The sequence below is a fragment of the Glycine soja genome, chromosome 11 (assembly GCF_004193775.1).
Source record: "Glycine soja cultivar W05 chromosome 11, ASM419377v2, whole genome shotgun sequence".
Classification (NCBI taxonomy): Eukaryota; Viridiplantae; Streptophyta; class Magnoliopsida; order Fabales; family Fabaceae; genus Glycine; species Glycine soja.
Window position 1 is genome coordinate 15,601,013 of NC_041012.1, and position 22,669 is coordinate 15,623,681.

The 22,669-nt window shown below is 32.4% G+C and overlaps 1 pseudogene; it reads left to right on the forward strand.

The window, feature by feature from the left end:
* The first annotated feature begins 11,871 nt into the window (after positions 1–11,871).
* On the forward strand, positions 11,872–13,370 carry LOC114372963 (annotated as a pseudogene).
* Positions 13,371–22,669: the final 9,299 nt, after the last annotated feature.

Genomic DNA, 22,669 nt, shown 5'->3' on the forward strand with positions numbered 1-22,669 from the left:
GTAAGCATTTGCCTTTCTCTGTGCATCTTTGATGACCTTGTTTAGTAATTGCATATAAACTTGGTCAGATATGAGCATTGCTATGACTTATTTCCCTTTTTTGTTGAACAATGCATTACACCATAGATATGTTGATTTTACTAGCACACTTATTGATAAATTTCTTGAATTCTTGAGTACCAAATTAATCAACTCAGCAAGAGTGGTGGTCATGTGTCCCCATCGTCGGCCACCATCCCATGCAAGAAACCATTTTTCTTGTGGAATCTCGTTGAGCCAATTAATTACTTGATGACCATCTGCTTCCTCCTTCAGAATGTTATAATAGTGATTGAACGTAGGTTCTATCCTTGCATATGTTGAGTAGTTATAAACATACAATTTCAATATTGTGAATAATACAAAATGAAGTAATATTTAATATGAAGAGAAAGAAGTCTGACATTCACCCATATTGATAATTAGTTTTTTTTTCATTGATCTTGTATCTCCTCATGTAATTTTGTGAAATGTGTCAAATGCAAAACAGATGCACAAGATTCTGTGTCATCCACCCACTACCACTTCTTGAGTAGACACTTTTTATTGATTTGTGCTTGTCTAAAATCAAACATAGACCATGTTGTGGGATAACATGCCTTTTTAAATTTTGGAGGAAGAAGAGTCATGCTTCCTTTATTTCACTCTCGACAACAGTAAAGATTATTGGAAGGATTTTATTGTTGCCCATCTCGTGAAATTGCCACAAGGAGGGCCTTGTTGTACTTACCGTACAATCATGTTCCATCGACCTGAATCACGGGCTTGCAATATTGAAACCCATCAACATACGATCTGAAACTCCATAAAAGATGATTAAATTTCATGAAATCCTCCACTGTTTAACTTCCTTGTATTGGCATTGGCAGTGTTTCCTTCTCCACAACCATACTAGGAAGAAATTGTTGCATAGCTTGCAACGATCTCGGTAAATCGTGGAATGATCTTCCTCATTTGTCGTAGATGTTTCTAATGGCCTTTTGCTTGGCCAACCATACTTTTAGGCATGTGATAGTGTATCTTTTAGTGCTCTTGATGTGTGTTATCAAGGCTGACACTAAAGTTGATGAATCATTTTCAATCAACGTATGGATGCTTTTACTGATGAACAGATACAACAGCTTTGCATGATCTTATGAGATTGATGGATTTGAACATGTATGAGGTTCACAGAGCTTTCTTATTTCCTATTGATTAGTTGCAAGGATGTAGGTTGCCCTGCACCTCCAAGCACACCTATCGTCATCACAAATGACAATTAGCTTTGTTGGATTCAATAGTTGTATCTTGTAGTTAACTCCTTTGCTCACATGATACTGCTACAAAGCATGTTGTACTTCTTCTTTTGTTAGAAAATGCATCCTTTCAAAGAGAGTCTCCATTGGATGTTGGACCTTTTCATGATCCAACATATGACCGTATTCAGAATCTTCAAAGTTCAATTCTTCAAAATTATGTTGCGTGGTGCCTTGTAATATGGTGGTATGGTTTTTATGGGAGAAACAAGCTCAGATTCTTTTTCATGATCTTCCTAGATTCGTTAGGTAAGTCAAGCTTTGCTATAAACTCGGGTTCATTTGGTTGGGTTAATGAGGTAGGCTCTATTGTAGGGGTACTCACATATGGGTGAGGTTGATCCTCATTAGCATCAAATGTTTGTGAGTCTAACAAATTGGTGGAAAATGGTGTGAAAAAAAGTTAAGTAAAAGAAGATGTGTTTTGTTCAAATAAATTTTGTTGTGGTTAGATTAAAGCAAAAATGTCTTGGGTTGCATCAGATGTGTGTGAATAATGGGACCGAGGATAATATTGAGGTTCATGAGATATTGGTTATGGTTTGGGGTGGAAAGTGTATATAGCTAGATGTTTGCATACAATTCAATGCATGAAAGAATCTCATGTTAGCAAACAACAAAAATCATATCTTTGACGTCTTCATCATCAACAAGTTGCACTGCTGTAAACTTGAGCATTCAGCGTCCTACTACCTGTGGGTATTAGAATGAAATATCGCATACTTGGTCTAGTGGTTGAAGTTAGAGTCTTTGATGGATTTTTCATTTCAAGGCTTCAAGTGTGAGGCCTCGCTTTGTTTGAAAGAACATCAAGTATAGACATTGAAACATATCTCGTTCATCTGTTTTGATTATTTGACCATTGTAGTGCACTAATCAATTGATAGATGAGGAAGACATGTTATGTAATAAAAAAAGAATATGACAGATGGTTTTTGTCTACAAAGTTGGAAAAAATTAATAGAGAAAGAAAATGTTGTGCAAATGTGTTAAACGAAGGTGAATATGACTTCTATATATAGGGGTCAGGGTTAGTGATTTACAACCTAGGGTTAGGGTCAGAGTTTGAAGCATTGGATTTCCTGACATGAATTGATGTGGGTGAAGTTGTAAACCCATGAGTGAGAGAAAAAGAAGAAAAGAAGTCGTGAATTCTAGCTAGATGATGATTGTTGTGTGAATATTGAATAGTTTATTCATATAACAAATTTTTTACATTAAAATAATTTCAAAGAAGAAAGATCAGAGAAAATAAGTTATTTCTCCTCTTAATAATAAGGTTCAATTATTTTATTAGGGTTAGGTTTTTTGGTGCAGGTATAGGGTTTGGGGTTAAGAGTAAGGGCTAAAAACTTAGGGTTAGGGTTTGAAGCATTGGATTCCATAGTGTAAAGCAAAAATATCTTTGGAATAGAAGCAAAAATGTCTTTGACGCATTAGCGTAAAGCAATTGTCTCTGACCTAGGGTTAGGGTTAGGGTTATGATTATGGTCAGTGTCCATGGTTCAGTTAATATACTAGGGTTAGGGTTTGTGCAACAAACATATGGACCAAGGTCGAGAATGAAGGCAAAAAAAAAGGAAAAAAAATACTAAAACCAAAAGATTTCAATCCATGATGGTAAGTTTTGACACTTAGACTGTTATTTGTATAAGCTATTTTGGTTAAAATAATGTTTTATTCCTGTAATTTTCATGTCAATGAAGTCATTAAGACAACATTTGAGTCTCGATTCAACCCTCAAACGCATTAACAAAGTGACCAAAAACTTAGACTGTTATTTGTATAAGCTATTTTGGTTAAAATAAAGTTTCACTCCCATCATTTTCATGTCAATTAAGTTGTTTTGGTTAAAATAATGTTTCATTTCCATCATTTTCATGTCAATGAAGCCATTAAGACAACTTTTGGGCATCAATTCGACCCTCAAACGCATTAACAAAGTGGCCAAAAACAAGAAAAAATTTCTAAAACTACAAATAAACAATCCATACTTCTAACTTTTGGCATTAACATCACGACAACTCAACAATACAACAATGAAAAACACACATGATGACTACAAATCATTAAGTAGTAAAATAAAAATCAAATAATTTCGGGGGTTTTCTTCAAAACTTGATTCAAGGTTCATTTTTTTATTGAGGTATTCATCCAAACCCTCCAAATTCAAAGAGCTTGCAAAATATGGTGGTAGATGTGCACATGTTTGTGTGAGTGTCTCTACAGTGATAATATATAACTCAAGGCATGTGAGATTGAAGAGTTTCTTGAACATACAAAACATAGTCATTACGTCCTCATCATCATACAATATGCATGCCTTGTACTAGTCACAATCACCAACAAATGATACATGTTAACTCGTTGGCAAGTGTACCAAATTGTCACAAGTAGTAAAGTATTCAGAAGTTCGAGTGTCGAATTCACAAGGACTTCATTTGTACTTAGATTAATGCAAACTCAATTTACAAGCAAGAGATAAGAAATGTAAAATAACAGATGAAGAAAGATAGAAGATAAGGTAAAGATTTAAAAAAGAAAAGATAAAAGATTTAAAGATAAAAATACAAGATAAAAAAAAAGATAAAAGATTTGAATTAAAAGATGATAAAGATTAAATAAAATAGAAGATAAAAAAATAGGATAAAAAAGTAAAAGATAGGAAAATTAAAGATTAATATAAAGATAAAAAAATAAGATAAGAAAAAGATAAGATAAGATGATTGAAAGATAAGTTATCAGGATGTGATAATATTGTTGGAACCTAGCATGCCTTCTTTGCCTATGATATATGATTTTATGATTTTTTTATCAATTCAGGTTATTTTATCCTACTCACATCTATTCATTTACTTGTCCCTGATTCCTCATGATGACAAACCTATTTTATTTATCTATCTCCCAAATCCCTTTGAAAATATTCAACAAATAAAAAACACGAAGTCTGAATTCTAGATGTTAGTAAAAATGCGTGGGCATAAAATTATCATTCTATGTCTAACAATCACTTTCTTATGAAATCTTTTTTTTTTGTTCTATTAGAAGTTACCCTCTTCCGAGCATCTAACTCATAAAACTGATGCATGCATACGTTCTTTAAATCTTATTTAGAAGTTACCTTCTTCCGAGCGCCTAACCCTTAAAAGAATGAAAAGATGAATAATGCATGAAAAGATAAACAGAAAAGATAATAGGATAAAAAAAATCTGGTATTGCATTGATAAATAGTGAATACATCATACATCGATTGGCTTTTAGACCTGTCAGGCCATAACTAGGGGTTTAGCCACTCATGGCCATTGAGGGCTTTACAATGGATGGGGTATAAGAACTGATGGAATAAGAGGGATGAAAGAAAGAAAGGGAGTAAATGATTTCCCCTACTAGAGATACTCAGGCTTAGCATGTATTTATTGTAGAGTTCTGAGTCTCCGGGGTTGTGTGTGTGGTGTCGTGGTGGTCCCTTTGCTTCTTGGCTTGACTCCCTTTTTATACTTGTTGGAGTGGACTTGGGTCTGATGTTAAAAATCTTCTTTATTCATATTTTTGATATTTTCTCGATCTTTTTCTCTTTTAATCATTCCTTTTCATATCTACAAGTCATAAATAATAAAAATATCAATTCCTATCATTTAAGCAAAAAATAACTGCTAAATAAATATTTTTAAAGATATTTCAATATATTTTTATTATAAAAAATAACTCATATTTAGCAGTTATCAAAATCCCCCAAATTAAAAACTTTGCTTGTCCTCAAGCAAAAACAAAAATAAGAGCAGGCTCTGAGTGCTCCAACACTTTCAATAACTGCAATTTTTCAAATTCCCTTAGTTGGACCTTCTTGCATTTGCCATGATCTTGCAATGGAAGCACAAACAAACATTGAGATAGAATTGGTTAGTAGCAGAAATCAACCAGGTCGGTTTGCCTCACTTTTCCTCACAAGGCTTTAGTGTTTCTCTCTGCGCACAAGTGTCTTGGGTGAGTGTTTAAAATTCTACGACCTGCAATTAATGTTCCCAATTTTGCACTTCATCTTAGTTAAAGTTATTCTACTTACACTTGTGGATCACTAAGGACTTTTATTGGCTTGTAATGTGGCCTGCGCTAAAAAAATTATGATTTTTCTAGGATTTCAATAATTAGGGTTATAAGAGAGCATTAATCCTAGAAAATCTTCCACTTATTCTGCCTAGGCTTATTTATTTTTCAGCCTCAATTTATTGTTCTAACAACACTTATTATTCTTTTCTATCTCTTTTTTTTTTCTTCTTTTTTTGGATTTATCTCCTTTTTTTAGGAAAGAAACTTTGGGCTTACTAGTTTTTTTAAGGGTGCCTTATTGTGTGTTGTTTTACCTTCCTGAGACAATATTTTTACCTTAACCCTCCCCCAAATTAGGGGCATATCATGATTAAAATTCTTATGCTCTCTTAAACCCTAAAACAAGGTAGGAGATAATTAAATTAGGCTTAGGGGTTTTACAAAAAAAAAACATAATTATCATCTTTGGCTCAAATAAGGTGCAAGGGGTAAATTATCATCAAAGGTTGGCTTTTTGGCTAAGTGGCTGAAAATAAGAAGAAACATGGCCTTGATCATTTCCACCTTATGTAATTGATCTAACAGTCTAAGAATGATGCAAAATTAGGAACTTAAAAACAAACGTTCTCTCATAATTAAGTTCACACAGCTCACCAGGACAAGATAAAGTTATTGGCTTACCGTACCATGATTTCTTTCAGACAGACTAACCTTTTCTTTCTTTGTTGTGATTCATACTCCACTACTTGAACTGATACTTGCCTTCATGGAACCAGCGTTTTCTCAAAAATTGGTATGCACCATTTCAAGTGTTTGAGTCCTTCAGAAAAAGCTTTGGCAATGACTTCATAAATATCATGCAATTTTTATTCAATGACTGAATTTAAACTATTGAAATTAAATTGTTGAAATTAAAATGCACAAAATCAAAATAAAGAAAAGAAATAACACAACTATCCTAAAAAAACACAATGCGATTAACTAAAAGAGAGATAAGGAAAGAAATTATGGGTTGCCTCCCAGTAAGTGCTTCTTTAATGTCATTAGCTTGACGAGTCAAATACCTTCAAGGTGGCATGAAGGTCACATAGAACACATCTTCCTTGCATTTTCGCCTCTTAGCTAGAGACGCCATGAAACTCATATATTTTTGGAAGCACCTTCCACATTATTGCAAGAGAAGTGGTAGCGATCAATGAAAGAATGACACTTAAGACTTCCGTATGTTCTCTATGCCTTTCTTCCTTGACAATCACTTGATGAGGATGATATTGACTTGGAGAATACTTTCTTGTTGAATTTCTACTTGTGAGTACTTCTCCCATTATTGTGCTTTCTCCTCACTTTTCTTTTCATCTTTTTTCTTTTGAATCATGCTCTTCTACAAGGCTTTCCTCATGAGCTTCAACCTTTACAGAGTTTTCTTCTCTTCTGGCCACAAATTTAGTCACTTCTTCTACTAGCTTACCAACTTGAATTTCTAGAATTTTAAATGCTTGTTGAGTAGATTCAGTGACTTCCTTGAATTGCATCAACAAATTATCCAGATCAGAACTTATTTCTTCTTCATATTGATTGTAGGGTTGTAACTCTTGCTCTCACTGATAATTTTCCATGGAGTAGCTCTTGCCAACCTGAATTTCCTGGTTTTGCATTGAGTTTTGATTAGTTGTAGAGCTAGGATGGCATGTCGTGAATTCTGTAAACACACTCTCAAGATTAGGAGTTCTTTCATATTGATTGTAAGGGTGTAACTCCTGTCCCCACCAAGAATTTTTCATGGAGTAGAGATGACAATTGTCATTGAAATGCTCTCCTCCACAAAAATCACAATTTACCGGTGATGAGTGATTGACCCTTGATCGTGTGCTGTCAAGATACTCAATCCATCTCTTAAAAATATCTTCCATCTTTGAAATATTTCTCATGGATCAAGTTCTTCTCAGGTTCCACCCTGCAAGCTTAGACTCACAAGAAAAAGTTTTTTTTGAAAAGAAAGAAAGTAAAATAAAATAAAAAATAAAAAGTGAAAACTAATTGCTTTAAAATTGGAATATGCAAATAATCAAGTACGAAAAACAAAGCCCCCGACAACGGCGCCAAAAACTTGTTAGGTGTTTGACAAATGTACCAAATGTCCAAGTAATAAAGTCTCGGAAGTCCGAGTGTCGATTCCACATGAATTTTGTGTTGTACTTATCTTGGATACTTTTCAATTTATAAGGGAAAAATAATAAAAGAAAAGAGTAGAAGAAAGAATACGAGACAATAATAGTGAATTATAAATAATAAAAAGCAAAAGAATTAAAAGCAGAATAATTAAAGAGAAAATTTAATGGAATGTGAATGTTAGGACCTAGCATGTCTTGTTTGCCTAGGATGTATGAGTTTATGATTTTTCTTTATCAATTTAGGTGATTCTATTCTACCTATATCTGTTCATTTACTTGCCCCTGATTTCTCATGATGACAAACCTATTTTATTTATCTATCTCCCAAATTCCTTTGCAAAGACTCAACAAATAAAATGCATGAAGTATGAATTCTAGATGTTTGCAAAAATGCATGGGCATACAATAATCATTCTATGTCTAGCAATGACTTTCTTATGAAATCCTTTCTTTTTGTTCTATTAGAAGTTACTCTTTTCCGAGTGTCTAACCCCTAAAACTAATGCATGCATATTTTTTTAAATCTTATTTAGAAGTTACCCTCTCCCGAGCGTCTAACCCCTAAAAGAATATAAAGATGAATAATGTAAGATAAAAGCAAAAAAGATAATAGAATAGAAAAACTTGGAAAAGAATCATGTTGCATTGATAAATATGAAGTACACCATACATCACTTTGCCTTTATAGGCCTGCCAGGCCCTAACTAGAGGTTTAGCCACTCATGACCATTGACAGCTTTACAATGGATGGGGTATAAGAACTGATAGAATAAGAGAGGTGAAAGAAAGAAAGGGAGTAAATGATTTCCCCTACTAGAGATACTCAAGCTTAAGATGTATTCATTGTAGAGCTCTGAGTCTCCAGGGTTGTGTGTGGTGTCGTGGTGGTCCCTTTTTTGGTTAGCTTGACTTCCTTTTTATACTTGTTGGAGTGGACTTAGGCCTGATGCTAAAAATCTTCCTTATTCATATTTTTGATATTTTCTTGATCTTTTTCTCTTTCAATCCTTCCTTTTCATATCTACAAGCCATAAATAATAAAAACATCAATTCCTATCATTTAAGCCAAAAATAACTGCTAAATAAATATTTTTAAAGATATTTCAATATATTTTTATTATCAAAAATAGCTTATATTTAGCAGTTATCAATACAGGTAATCGAAAATATATATCATTCACCACTTTACCATTTTGTATACTAATCTTGTTTCCAATAGCTTGTTTCAAGGCATCAAGTGACATTTTATTATTAAGTTGAACGATCTTTGGTGAACCGCTTACAGACGTTAAGCCATGTTTAGTTGTGATGATGAAGCCATTGTAATACACAATCGCGTTGACTGATGATGAAATCATGGTTTAAGGGTTAGGGTTAGGGTTAGGGTTTAGGCTAGCAGTAAGGTTTCTGATTGAGGAAATGGATTATATTGCCTTAGTGCAAACTATATATATATATTTTTAATGGTTTGTCACATACACTCAAATAGCTTTGTTTGCTTCCTTTCACCAAATTATTGCCAACAATTCTTCCACTAATGACTTCGTCTAGAAAGTGTAACTTGTTGTTCCTAATGAACAACTTCAACCATAAGAGCATGTATGAGTATGTAGACAACCGACAAGAAACAGGCAACCTCCCAGATGTGGAGCCTATGAACACTAACGACATTAATTGCCCTTGTTCATTATGTCCTATTATGATGATTATTAGTTTGTCCTTGTTAATTAAATGAACACTGAACAATGCATTTAAAACAATGAACACTGCATTTTTCTGATACGAATTGACTAAACGTTGATTTTTTTAGATGATTTGACCAACCATTGCTTTTTCCCATATGATTTGACCTCACATTGCTTGTTTCAAGACAATGTGACTGAACACTATTTTTTCAAATTGCACAAACCAAACGTAATTAATTAACACTCGAACTCAATCTAAATTGTTTATATTGTCGGTGTGATCTCAGTCGTTGGTATGAGTCACGAGAGAACACTTGATCACCTAATATATATAGTAGTAAGGGTTAGATGCAACTCAACACCTTTGTCTGATATTTACCATATTGCTTGAAACATGAAGAGTGCATCCATTATTGTGTATTGCATTGGTGACATGATTTCATCATATGAAGGGATAACATTTGAATATCCTACTGATCCAAAAGTCATCACAATAAATGAGGACATGTCGCTTGCTGCTTTAAAGAAAACAATTTTTAATGCCAATGAAGCTTGCAAAATTTTAATAAACTTTTTTTTACTGTTAACCAATCTACGTTGGTGATAGTTGTGTTGAATATGATGATGTGAGAAAAATATTTTTCATCTATTCAGAATTTAATACCAAAGGTCCAATTCAGTTGAATGCAACTTTTGGACATTCTCTAGATGAAGTCCTTGCCCTGCTACACAAATCAAGGAAATCAAGAATGACTGATGAGATAATTGCTCTTATGCGTGATGAATATGTGTAGTCATTGAGCAAACTACTTGTGTTTACTTTTTTAAAATAAACTTGCAATTCATCATTGGAATTTTGTTGTTACTTTTTTTTAAAAGATTCTCTACTTTAATCGTGTTAGTCCTATAGGATTATGATGTTTACTTAAGCTTTATTATATTTAAGTACTTATAGTTTTACATCAATCATCAAGGCACACTATTAAAATTGAACATGTTTTATTTATTTAATTTGTTTAATTTAGTGATGCCTCATTGTCCTTATTAATCAATTTATAGATTTTATGACTTTTCACAAAAATTCCTAAGATCCTATAAAGTTAAGTGAACTCAAACTCAAGCGTGAATTATAATGAACTACACTATTTTAATCGTATTTTACATATGGTAATCAAATAGTAGTATTCTCTTAATCTTTTATAAAAAAAAAAAAGAATTATATCACTTAAAAATATATGCATTTTTCTTAAAAAAATATATTTAATAAGTAAGAAAATTAATAAAAATATGATGTAAGAAAATTTAAAATGATTCTTTTTTTTTTCATTGGTTGTGTTTGTTTCTTTATAAGGACTCTATTTAATAGGTAAGATATTATACTATATTATTTTTTTAATTTGTATTTTCCTAAAATGCACATTCATAGTCCATACAGTCCATACAAGTATTAATTTCAATATACATCTTTGTATTTTGTGAATATTTAGATATTTATATTGAGTTTCTTTTCCTTAAACACTAGTTAAACAAAAATATTTTTCATAAGAAAAATATTCAACTAAATTTAAATTCAATATAAATCATATGATAGTCCATATTATATTTTTTTAGCTATGTCGAGTTTCATTTAAGGATTAATTGTTTTTTTAATATTACTTTAGATAAATTATATTTTTTATAAATTAATATATATATATATATATATATATATATATATAATAGTAAAATAAAAACAAAAAACATTTAATTTAAAAAAACTGTAAGGAAAGAAATAGAAAAAAATTAAAAGAAACAAAAATTTAAAATAAATAACAAAAAAAATAAAAAAAACAAATAAATAAAAACTCAGTTTAGAATAAATTATTTCTAAACTGAATTAAAAAAAAACACGTTTAGAAATCGGTTTCCATAGAACCGGTATCTAAACATGTGTAAAAAAAAAAAACAATTTCCTAATGTTTGTACAAATTTGATTTCTTAGCTACCGAAAAAAAAAAGTGAGAAATCAATTTAGAGGAATCAATTTCTTGCTTGTTACAATATTTTGTATCATTCATATAAATAATTTATTGGATGTATTATTTGGATAAATATTTTTTTTATTAATTAGATAACTAAGTAGAGATATATCAATTAAATATATGAATAATTCTAATTTTTTGGTATATTTTTATTTTTTATTTTTATATGATAAATTGTAATAACCAATAAATCATTGATTCGAATGGAATTAGACTTGACTTAAAGATATCAAAATGAGTATATTTATTTCCATATTAAACTAAAAAGTCATAAAAAATATTCTTGAGTAAATTTTATTTAAAAAAATTATTTTTTCATTGTTAATTATTTTTTTATTTCCTTAAGGAAGGATGATAAAGTTAAATTCCTATGCAATAAAAAGATATTGTGAAAATTCTAATATAAACTCATTATTTATTACTCACTATCCCACTATTTATATTTTTTTGGAAATATCAAAATAGAAATTAAAAAACTCCAACAAATTTTAATTGTTTTTTAAGTAACAATGTCATAAAAGAGCCATATAAAAAAGATAAAGAAAAAAAAATCTATTCGTAACAATTTTGTTAAGATTCAAGATGCATAAATACTTGTTTAGTTTCGTGTCCCATGGGTACATATGTGCATCAAGGACTCAAAAATCTAAAGCGTACAAGCATACAGACAAGTTGATTAAAAATATGTGTGAATTGTTATAAAAAAATTTATATTTGTCTTTAGTTTTTATAGAAACAAATATATTATATTATTATTTTTATTATTTTAAGCAGCTAAAATAATTTTTTCTTCAATCTAATAACTCTAAAAAGTTGCTAAAACGAACCCCACAATGTAATTTTTTTTACTTCAATATACTAATATAATTTCATTAATAATAAGTTACTCAATATAAAAAATAACATGGTTAAAAGTGTAGAGACTAGAATAATGGTTGAATTACGGGCCACTAATCTCATGCATTCATGAATTAAACATTCTAACTTAGAATTGCCAGTACCTGAACTCATTACTTTATCCATTAGTGTTTTATTGTCCAGCTCAAAAGTAACATTCCACGTAATACTCTTAGTATATGTTTGGACCAGGGATTTAGAAATTTTTAGGAAATTCAAATGCACAACATTTTAATTATCTTGATTTAAATTTTTTTTATTTTATAAATATTTTGTTTGGATTGGATAATTCAATTGTTTGTCTTTTAATTTTTTTGTTTGGATAAAGTAATTCAATTTCAATGAAATTTAAATTTTTATTTTTAAATATTTATTTAAAAATTAAAATTTCAATATTGAATGAAAATAAATATGAGTCATTTTTTAAATAGTTAAATATTCAAAATAAATTTAATGTTATACAATATTTAATAATCAATTTTTTTAATATTTAATAATTAAATAATCAAAATAATCAAAATTTAATGTCGTACAAACATGCACTGAAATGGTTAAACATTCTCTCTCACTCAATGGCTTGCCACTCGTTCCTCTTATTAGCGACTGCCATTCCTGCCATTGTGTGCTCTGTCGTGAGCGGTTTACTCGCCATCGGATAGGGTGGCGTTGCTGGCCTTCCGGAAGGCGTTGAACGAGCCCTACCTTGGCCTCTTCAACTCGTGGACAGGCTCCAACTGCTACCTCAACTGGTACGGCATCAGCTGCGACACCACCACTGGCTGCGTCACCGACAACAACCTCCGCGGGGAGTCCGAAGACCCAATCTTCGAGAAAGCCGGTTGCTCCGGCTACATGATCGAAAAACTCTCACCGGCAATCTATGGCATCGACACCCTCACCACCCTCGTCATCGCTGATTGAAAAGACATTGTCGGGGAGATCCCCGCCTGCCTCACCACGCTTCCCTCCCTCCACATCCTGGACCTCATGGGCAACAAGGTCTCCGGTGAGATCCCCGCCGATGTCGGCAAACTCTCACGTCTGACAGTCTTGAACCTCGCTGACAACGCCTTCAGCGGCAAAATTCCAGCGTCCATCACCCGACTGGGCTCACTGAAACACCTCGACCTCATCAATAATCAGCTCTGCGGCGAGATTCCAGAAGACTTCGAGAATCTGGCCATGCTGAGCTACATGTTGCTGAGTTGGAACTAGCTAACCGGTACGCCGCTGAGAGAGAGTTACAGAGAGTACATGTGGCTGAGAGAGGGAGAGAGAGCTGGTGTGCGCTGCTAAGGAATTTTAATTCCTTTGTTTTTGTTGAGAATTTGAAATGTTGTTAAGTTAGTATATTAAAATGCTTTTAAAAAATGACAACATTTTAATTACTTTTAAAATATCTCATCCAAACATATTACATTATAGAAAGGCATTTTAATATCTCTGTTGAAATACTTTACCTGCTTTAATTTCCCCATCCAAACACATTGTTAATCAATTGTTGTCACTTACTGGTTTGGTTATTGGTATAGCTTTCATACATAGAGGAAGTTAGTTACAATCCTAATTAACTACTAACAATCATAACTAGAAGTCAGTTACACGGCTAACTAACTACTAACAATTATAACCAACTACCAACTACTAAATAGCTAATATCCCCCTCAAACTGGAGAATGTATGTTCGACATTCCTAGCTTGCAATTAAGAAATTGGAATGCACTAAGTGGGAGAGCTTTGGTGTAAATGTCTGCCAATTGATCAACAGAAGCTATAGGTAGTAGCTTGAGCAATCCAAATTGAATCTTCTCTCTAACAATGTGACAGTCGATCTCAATATGTTTGGTTCTTTCGTGAAAGACAAGATTTTCTGCAATATGTAATGCTGAACGATTATCATAGTACAATAAAGCAGGTCTACTGAATTGAATACCAAAATCTTCAAGTAAGTAAGTGAGCCATTGAAGCTCACAAGTGACACTGACCATTGCTCTATACTCAGCTTCAGAAGAACTTCGAGAAACAATAGCTTGTTTCTTTGATTTCTATGAAATCAAAGAAGAACCAAAGTAAACAACAAAACCAGTAATGGAACGTCTAGTATCCAAGCATCCAGCCTAGTCTGAGTCATTGAAGGCCTTTAGCTGTGGAGTGCCAATAGCTAGGAAGAACACACCAGAACCTGGTGAACCCTTAAGGTATCTCAAGATTCTAAAAATGGCTTTCTGATGATCAGTGTGTGGTTGAGAGACATACTGACTAAGGTTCTGCACAACAAAGGTGATATTAGGCCTTGAGTTTGTCAAATAAATGATTCTTCCAACTAGCCTTCTATAATCAGAAGCATTTGTATTAGAAAGAAGAGTTCCAGACTTTTGATGAAGTAGAAACAGGTTTGGATCCTATCATGCTTATATCATGTAAACTATCAATAGTGTATTTCCTTTGGCAGATGTTGATACCTTTATTGCTTCTGGCTACTTCAAACCCCATAAAAAATCTCAAATCTCCCAAGTCCTTGATTTTGAAAACATTATTAAGAAGTTGAGTAATATGTCTAATTCCAGTCAAGTCATTTCCAGCTAAAACTATATCATCGACATAAACCAATAAGTTAGTAAAAGATAACTGATTACTTTTTAAGAAATAGTGAATAATCAGAAGATCATTGTTTATAGCCATGAGAGATGAGAAATGCAGATAACCTAGCATACCATTGTCTACTAGCTTGTATTAGGCCATATAAGGACCTTTGCAATCTACACACTTGTCTTGATTTTGCAGCAATCATGCTAGAAGGTAAAGTTATATACCCTTCTTCATTCAAATCACCATGAAGAAAGACATTGTTAACATCAAGTTGCTTTAAATGCCAATTATTCGTTACTGTTCATGCTAGAAGTAACCTTGCAGTAGTGATTTTAGCTATTGGAGAAAAAAGTACCTCTCAATGGAACCATCAACTTTGTGTTTTATTTTATAAACCCATTTACATCCTATAGCTGTCTTGGTTGGAGGAAGATCGATCAATATCTAAGTATGATTGGATTCCAAAGCTTGAATCTCAACATTCATAGCTTTTACCCGTTGGTCATGCTTAGAGGCTTCAGCATGTGTCTTAGGCTTAGTGTGAGAAGAAAAAAAATATGATACCATGGTGACATGAAGGTGATAATTTGGTATAAGAAATAAGTAAAGATAATGGATAGCGATTACCTGAGAAATCAGTGGTTACAATTGAGATGAATTGTGTGTGAAAGTCTTTGAATCTCTCAGGTTTGTGAACCTGCCTTTTTGACTATCTTGGAACAACAACAATGATAGGATAGCTAGGAGCAGTAGTATGACTAGGCTCAATATCAATAACTAATGATGAGTCAGGGTCAGGGTCAGTAGGCAAAGATGTATCAAGTACACATGTAGTTTGATGAATAATCCCAATAGTATCATAAAAGCATTGCATGAGAAACTCAACACCATTATTAGACCCTATAGATTTGATTCTGGTATCAAATTGTCTTTCAACCCAAGAAACAAAATTTTTCAGTTTTGTTTATGTTTCAGCTTTAGAAATCGTAGGAAAAATCCATACAAAATGAGTATGATCATCAACTATTGTAAGGAAGCACTTATGGCCATTAAAAGAGAGAGTAGCACAAGGACCCCAAATATCAATGTGAATAAGAGAAAAAGGAGTAACAACATGTGAATCACTATGTGGAAAAGACAACTTTATTTGCTTTGATTTATGACAAGTATCACAAACAAATTGTTTTTCATTTGACAATATAGGATAACATTGTTTTAACAAATGAAATCTATCATGTGAAGGGTGGCCTAAACGAAAATGCCATAGGTCAATTGGCACCTTGTTACAAGAAAAGACAGATTTGGTATTAAGGCTAATTGTGTTGATTACAACACTTTCAGTAGAGGGCAACATCAATCTGTAAAGTCCTTGCACATACTCAACTGTACCAATCATCCTCTAGTTGGTCACATCCTATATCAAGTAATGATCACTAGAAAAAGTCAATTGACATATCAGATTTGCAACTAATTTGGAAATAGATATGAGGTTGAAATTGAAACATGGCAAATACAACACATTTTCAAGGTATAGAGAGTCATAAAATTTCACAGTTCTTGAATGTGTGGCTATCACTTGTTGACTAGTAGGAAATTGAACTATTATGGGACTAATTTGTTTGTGTGTGGAGAAGAATTTTAAAGAGCAAGCAACATGGTCAGTTGCTCCTGAGTCTAAGATCCAATCTCTAGGCTTAGCTTTGCTTATGCTACAAGTAAGTGAAAGAACTTTACCTATGTGAGGTTCAGTAACAATACCAACTTGATTAATGTGTGACGTGCCTGAAGTGAATCCCCCATTATTAGATTGATGTTGAAGCAGTGACATCAAAGCTTGATACAGTTGTGGTGTGACTTTGATATTTTGATTATGTGTCTCTTGATTGTCATTTAAATCTGAGGCATTAGATTCCTCTCTCATAGCATTATTGATCGAACATTTTAAGTCTCGTACAACTTGTGCCTAGGTTGATATCCATGTTTTATATAACATTCCTTAACTATGTGTCCATTAATCCCACAATGTGTGCACACATTACCATTGTTATTACTTCTACCTCCGAAAATTCCTCTACCAAAACCTCTACCTCCTCTTCCTCCTCTGTTAGAAGAGAAATTGGGATGATAATCATGATTTTTATAACAATTATCCTTTATATGATAATCTTTGCCATAGTAAGTACATGAATTACTTTTGGAAGCAACATTAACTACACTCAAATTACCTAAAGCATTAGCATTATTAAATTGTCTCTCTTGTTGGACAGCAAAAGAAAACACCTTATTCATGACAGGAAGTGGATTCATCATCAAAATATTTGATTTCACATGACTGTACCGATCATTTAAATCACATAAAAATTGCATAACTTGATCCTGAGTCTTTCTTTGTTTCACAGTTTTTAAAACATTACAAGAGCTTTTTGTGGCACAAGTGTAAATAGGTTATGGTCTATAGTTCTCAAGCTCATCCCAAATAACCCTCGACTTAGTGAAATAATCAGTAATACTAGTGTCACCTTGTTTAATTGAAGCAAGTTCTTGCTGTAAGTCAAGAATTCTCGAAAGATCACCTTGTGAGTATCTTGCCTTTAGATCCTTCCATATATCCACAGTGTTATCCATCCAAAGAATACTTTGTCGAGTTGATGTTGATACTGAATGCATGAGTCGTAGCTGGCTTAGAGAACTATAGACCTTGTTCTTTGCACTCAAGGCAGTGAGCATCGATCTACTCCAAGAACTATAATTTATGGGATCCAATTGAGGTGAAACCAATGTTGTAGCTGGACTTTCACTTGGATGCATGTAGTATGGACTATGTATGTTGAGTGATTGATCCAATTCTTCACTCATCTTGTGAGAAAAACAAGAACAATAGATCAGAAAAGAGCTAAAAGATAATTGTGAGAGTGATGCAGCTGAGCTCATCAATTAATGAATTATTGCCACTTACTGGTTTGGTTATTGGTATTGTTGAACAAGTGGCCTCAATAACTTAAGAGGAGGGGGGGGGGGTGAATTAAGTTTTAAAAAAATTTTGACTAACAAGTTTTAATCCCCTTTTAAATGATATGTGATAGATTTAGAATGTAGAAGAAGAAGCTGCAATCAATTTAACAATATTTTTTAAATGTGCAAGACAAAGTAAATTGCAATAAAATAAATGAGATAATGGAAGAAAGAATTACAAACTCAATATATATTGGTTCGGCCACTTCCCGTGCCTACGTCTAGTCTTCAAATAACCCATTTGAGATTTTCCACTATCCTTGTAAATCCTTTACAATCTTTGAATACACATTGGAATCCCTCACCCTTGTGTTCGAGTTTCTCACACGCCAAGAGACAAACAATCTCTTGATCACAACTGAGTTTTATAAGATGAACATAATGATTTCTCTCTTTTAGAGCTGATGATACAACTTAAAGTTTCTAGAAGAATTCTCAATAATTTGCAAGAGTTTGACCAAAGATGTTTAGAGAGATTTTGAAAGTTAAGTTCTCTGAGAATTCACTTCTTTTTGAAGTAAGGACACATATGTATAGGCCCATTGTGCCTGTTCAAAATAGTCTGAAGAGATGTGTCTTTTCAAAAGATTTTTTAAAACTTTTTCACTAGTAATCGATTACACAATCATATCTTTGAAGGGTTGTGACTTTTCAATAGTTTTTTTTGAAATCTCTTCGCTGGTAATCAATTACATGACTCTTGTAATCGATTACACAGATCAAAATTCAAATAATTTTGGTCGTTGGTTCTTCAGTTCAAAATTTTCAATATGTCATTTTCACAAACTCTCTGGTAATCAATTACATGAACCTGGTAATCGATTACTAGTTCAAAAAGAGATTTTTGAACTAATTTAACTATAATAAAAGAATTTTGACAGTAAAGATTTTGAGGCTAAACTATAGCAATCAAATTGAGATTCTTTTAACAAATTTACTAAGTCCTTATCTTAGATTTTCTTGATCTTGTTCTTTGACTTGATTCAATCCGTGCTCATCAAGTAAACTTTTGGCATCATTAAAACCTGCATGATATATTCACAGGTACAACTTTTATACATAAAGGAAGTTAGTTACAATCCTAACTAACTACTAACAACCCTAACTAGAAGTTAGTTACAGGGCTAACTAATTACTAACAACCATAACCAACTACCAACTACTAACATACCTAATACAAAGGATTCTCCTTCGATAAGCTCACTCACTTTCATGTACAGGGGATCAAATGAAAGAATTGTCTTCTTCTCTCAACCACAACTACCCCCATATTGGGATACTAAGACCATTCCCAAGCTTTCATCTCTATCCTTCTCTTATGATTATTTTAGATAATAATATACTTCGCCAGGTAAAAGATAGGTTGTGCCTAAGGGATGCACCCATAAAATCTCCATTAGAAAAGTATTTGGCTTTGAAAACACGTGATGACAAAGCATTTGGGAAGAAAATAAAACTCCATCCTGTTTATATAACATGGTCAAATTAAAGAAAAATAAATTCTAGAATCTCATTCCCTCACCGTCCTTCAGATTTGACCATAAAACTTCCACGTGCAAGATTTTACAAACACCTCCCTAACAACCATAGATTGAACTCTCCTTCTCCAAGAATTAATTTTTTGTCACACTTTATCTTTAATGAAATTAAAATAAATAGCTTTCTTTTTCCTTCCCACAATTGAACGGAATCCCAAGTACTTGCCTCCTCCTCCTCCACCTTCTCTAACCCCTAAAGCAGCACACACCAAAGACTTAAAAACATGCTCCACATTCTTGCTATAAGTAACTTCATTTCTACAAGTTAATCATTAGACCTAGGCAATAGCATACTCATCCAAAATTTCCTGACTATAACTTCTTTTTCCTGAGCTGTTAAAAAAAGAAAGCTAGCTACCATATGCAAACAAGTGAGACACAATAGGGGCTTCTCTACATATTTTAATATTGAGTAAGTCTCATTTCCTCTCAGCATCTTTGATCAAAACATACAACCCTTCAGCACACAAAATAAACAGATAATGGGATAAATGATCTCCTTGTCTAAGACCCTTCTGAAGAATAATAAGCCCAATAACATCATCATTGACATTAACAAAAAAATTCATAGAATACGCATAACATAATCCACTTAACATAACCATTGTGGAAACCCAGTTTAATCATCATAGCTATTAAAGATATAAATTACTGACTACTAGTGTTACTAGCGTTAGTTAGTTTAGTTAGTTATAAGTTAGTTGCTCTTGTAATCAATTATGTAACATATTAGCATTACTTATATAAAGCTAAATGTATTCATGTAAAGAGGAGAGTTTGCTCAATTGAGCATTATCCCAATATTAATCACTTTTTTCCTTTTTCTCCATTTTCTCTCTTCCACCTTTTCATTTTCTCCATTTTCTTTCTTGCGTTGTATGCTTCATATGAATTATAACATGGTATCAGAGCTTTATTATTTCCTCTCCGCTGCCACTATTGGTCAACTTCTCCGTTCACCGTCGCCGCCGTCCTCTGTCATGAGTCACCGATTCCAACCAACACCTACCTTCGTTCAATCCTTATTCATCTTCTCATATTTCCCTTTTCATTTTTCGATTACATTTTCCTAAAAAATTATCCAAAACACAAAACCTAACATTTTCCCTTTACTTTGATTTCTGATCAATATGAGCCACAATTCATGAAACCACCACCACCAATCAATTTGTCCCTGCATCCATAACAATACCCTTAAACATTTGTCATCGCCTTCGTGCTGCTGATTTTCGGCCACCGTGCTCCGCTGCCGTTAGGCGATTTTTGGTCGTTGTGCGGCGCCTTCCTCCGCTGTGAGTGACGATTTCCAACGATGATGCATATGGAACTGTTATTTCAGGCTTGATATCGGGTTTGATGCCTTTGAGTTTGGTAGATCTTGAGGTTCTCTCTATGTCTATCATTGCCTACAAGGTGTTTGATTAAATGCTTCTGAAGATTTTGAAGATATTAGCTATTGTTTGAAGTCTTGCACTATTCCAGAAAAGTGCTCATCAACTGTTTGGTGATTAATCTTTTCAATGTTTCATTGATATTTGGTATAAGGTTTTCTTGCATACAACCTGTTTATACAAAATTCTCTTTTAAGATAGATTTAGTTTTCTACTATATAGCTTAATGTTTCATAATATTTGGCATGTTTTATTGTTTTCATCCTTTTAGGCTTGTTTTTGATGATTTTAGCTTCTGTCATGTGTGGTGGTTAAGCAATGTTCATTTGTTTGCTTCTGTACATAGTGGTTAAGTACTGTTTTAGCTTTTGTCATGGATAGTTAAGCCTTGATTGCTTCTGTCTTGAGTGGTTAAGCATTATTTAGTTTCTGCTCTCGATGGTTAAGCTTTGATGATTTGAGCTTTTGCCAACTGGTCTTGTCGTTGCCTTTGCTTGATGGTTAAGCTTTGATTTGCTTACGTTTGGACTTTGATGCTTGCTCTGGACTCTTGATTTGTTGGGGCGAATGTTGTGGAGACGTTGGAAGAAGATTAAGGAGGCCGATGTTGGTCGAAGATTTCAAGTACATTTTGATTTGTTTCTAAATTTTTGTTTTGACCGATGTATTTCCGACATGTTTAATTATATTTCAAATTTTCAGAATTTATTTTCATTTCCTTTTATGTAAATGTATTATCTTCTCCTAGTTGAAAGTGTTTTCAACATCTTTCAGCTTGCAAGGGTATTAGAGATGTAGATTACTGATTACTAGGATTAGTTAGTTTAATTAGTTACAAGTTAATTACTCTCGTAACTAATTATGTAACATATTAATATTAGTTATATAAGACTAAATGTATTTATGTAAGGAAGAGATTTTATTCATTTGAGCACTATTCCAATATTAATAACTTTTTTCCTTTTTTCCATTTTCTTTCTTGCCCTGACTGCTTCCTATGAATTATAACAATAGCAAGTAAATATCCTTAATCAATTCTGTCGTATATTTTACTAATAATCTAATATCAATCTTTAGTGACACATCCCCTTGCCTCCCTCTTCTTTTACATTTCAAATAATGTAGAACTCAGAAGCTACCAAAGCACTTCATATTACATTAAAGTACAAGTGGATTTCATAAAAATTAAAAGTAATAGTTGATTCCTTAACCAATGGGCAATCCATTATCTTTTGAACTGCTCTCCAGTACGTGAATTGTCACATGAATTGTGCTAATTTGACATATAGTGAGAGAGGAACTTTTATTAAAGTTTCCCTTATATTGATTAAAAAATAATAATAAGTTAAATGAAATCAACTGTCATAAATCAAGTTATATGTGAATAAAAAAAATCAATTTATATGATCGTCATCAATTTGATAGTTTAACAAAAAAAAAAAAATGGCCTAACAAAAAGAAAGAGGAAGTATAAATCCATTTTGGGGGCTTAAGAGATGCCCAGTTTTTAATTTATGATTAGTTTGAATAAATCGAATTGACTTTTTAAATTTGCAAACGATTTTGTACGTGCCTTTATCTATATATATATATATATATATATATATATATATATATATATATATATATAACATTTCACGTGTATTCTTATTAGAATCTTGACTAATGTGTTTTGCAACATGCAGAATGAGAATAAAAATATTTTTTAATTAAAAATATTATCATGTAAAACGTATAAAACTCAATTAATACTCACCATATTTAATAATTTAAAGTACAACATGTATTTATTTAACATTTTCACATCATATATGATGTGAAGTAATGTTTACAAGATTTTTTTTTATATTGTGCATCCACGGACGGAAAATAAAAAATAGTAGAAAGTTTTTTATAAAAAAATATTTCTTATATCAAATACACAAAAATAATTTAACATTTTTCAAAATAAATTTAAAATATTTAATATTCAATCACTTGTGCT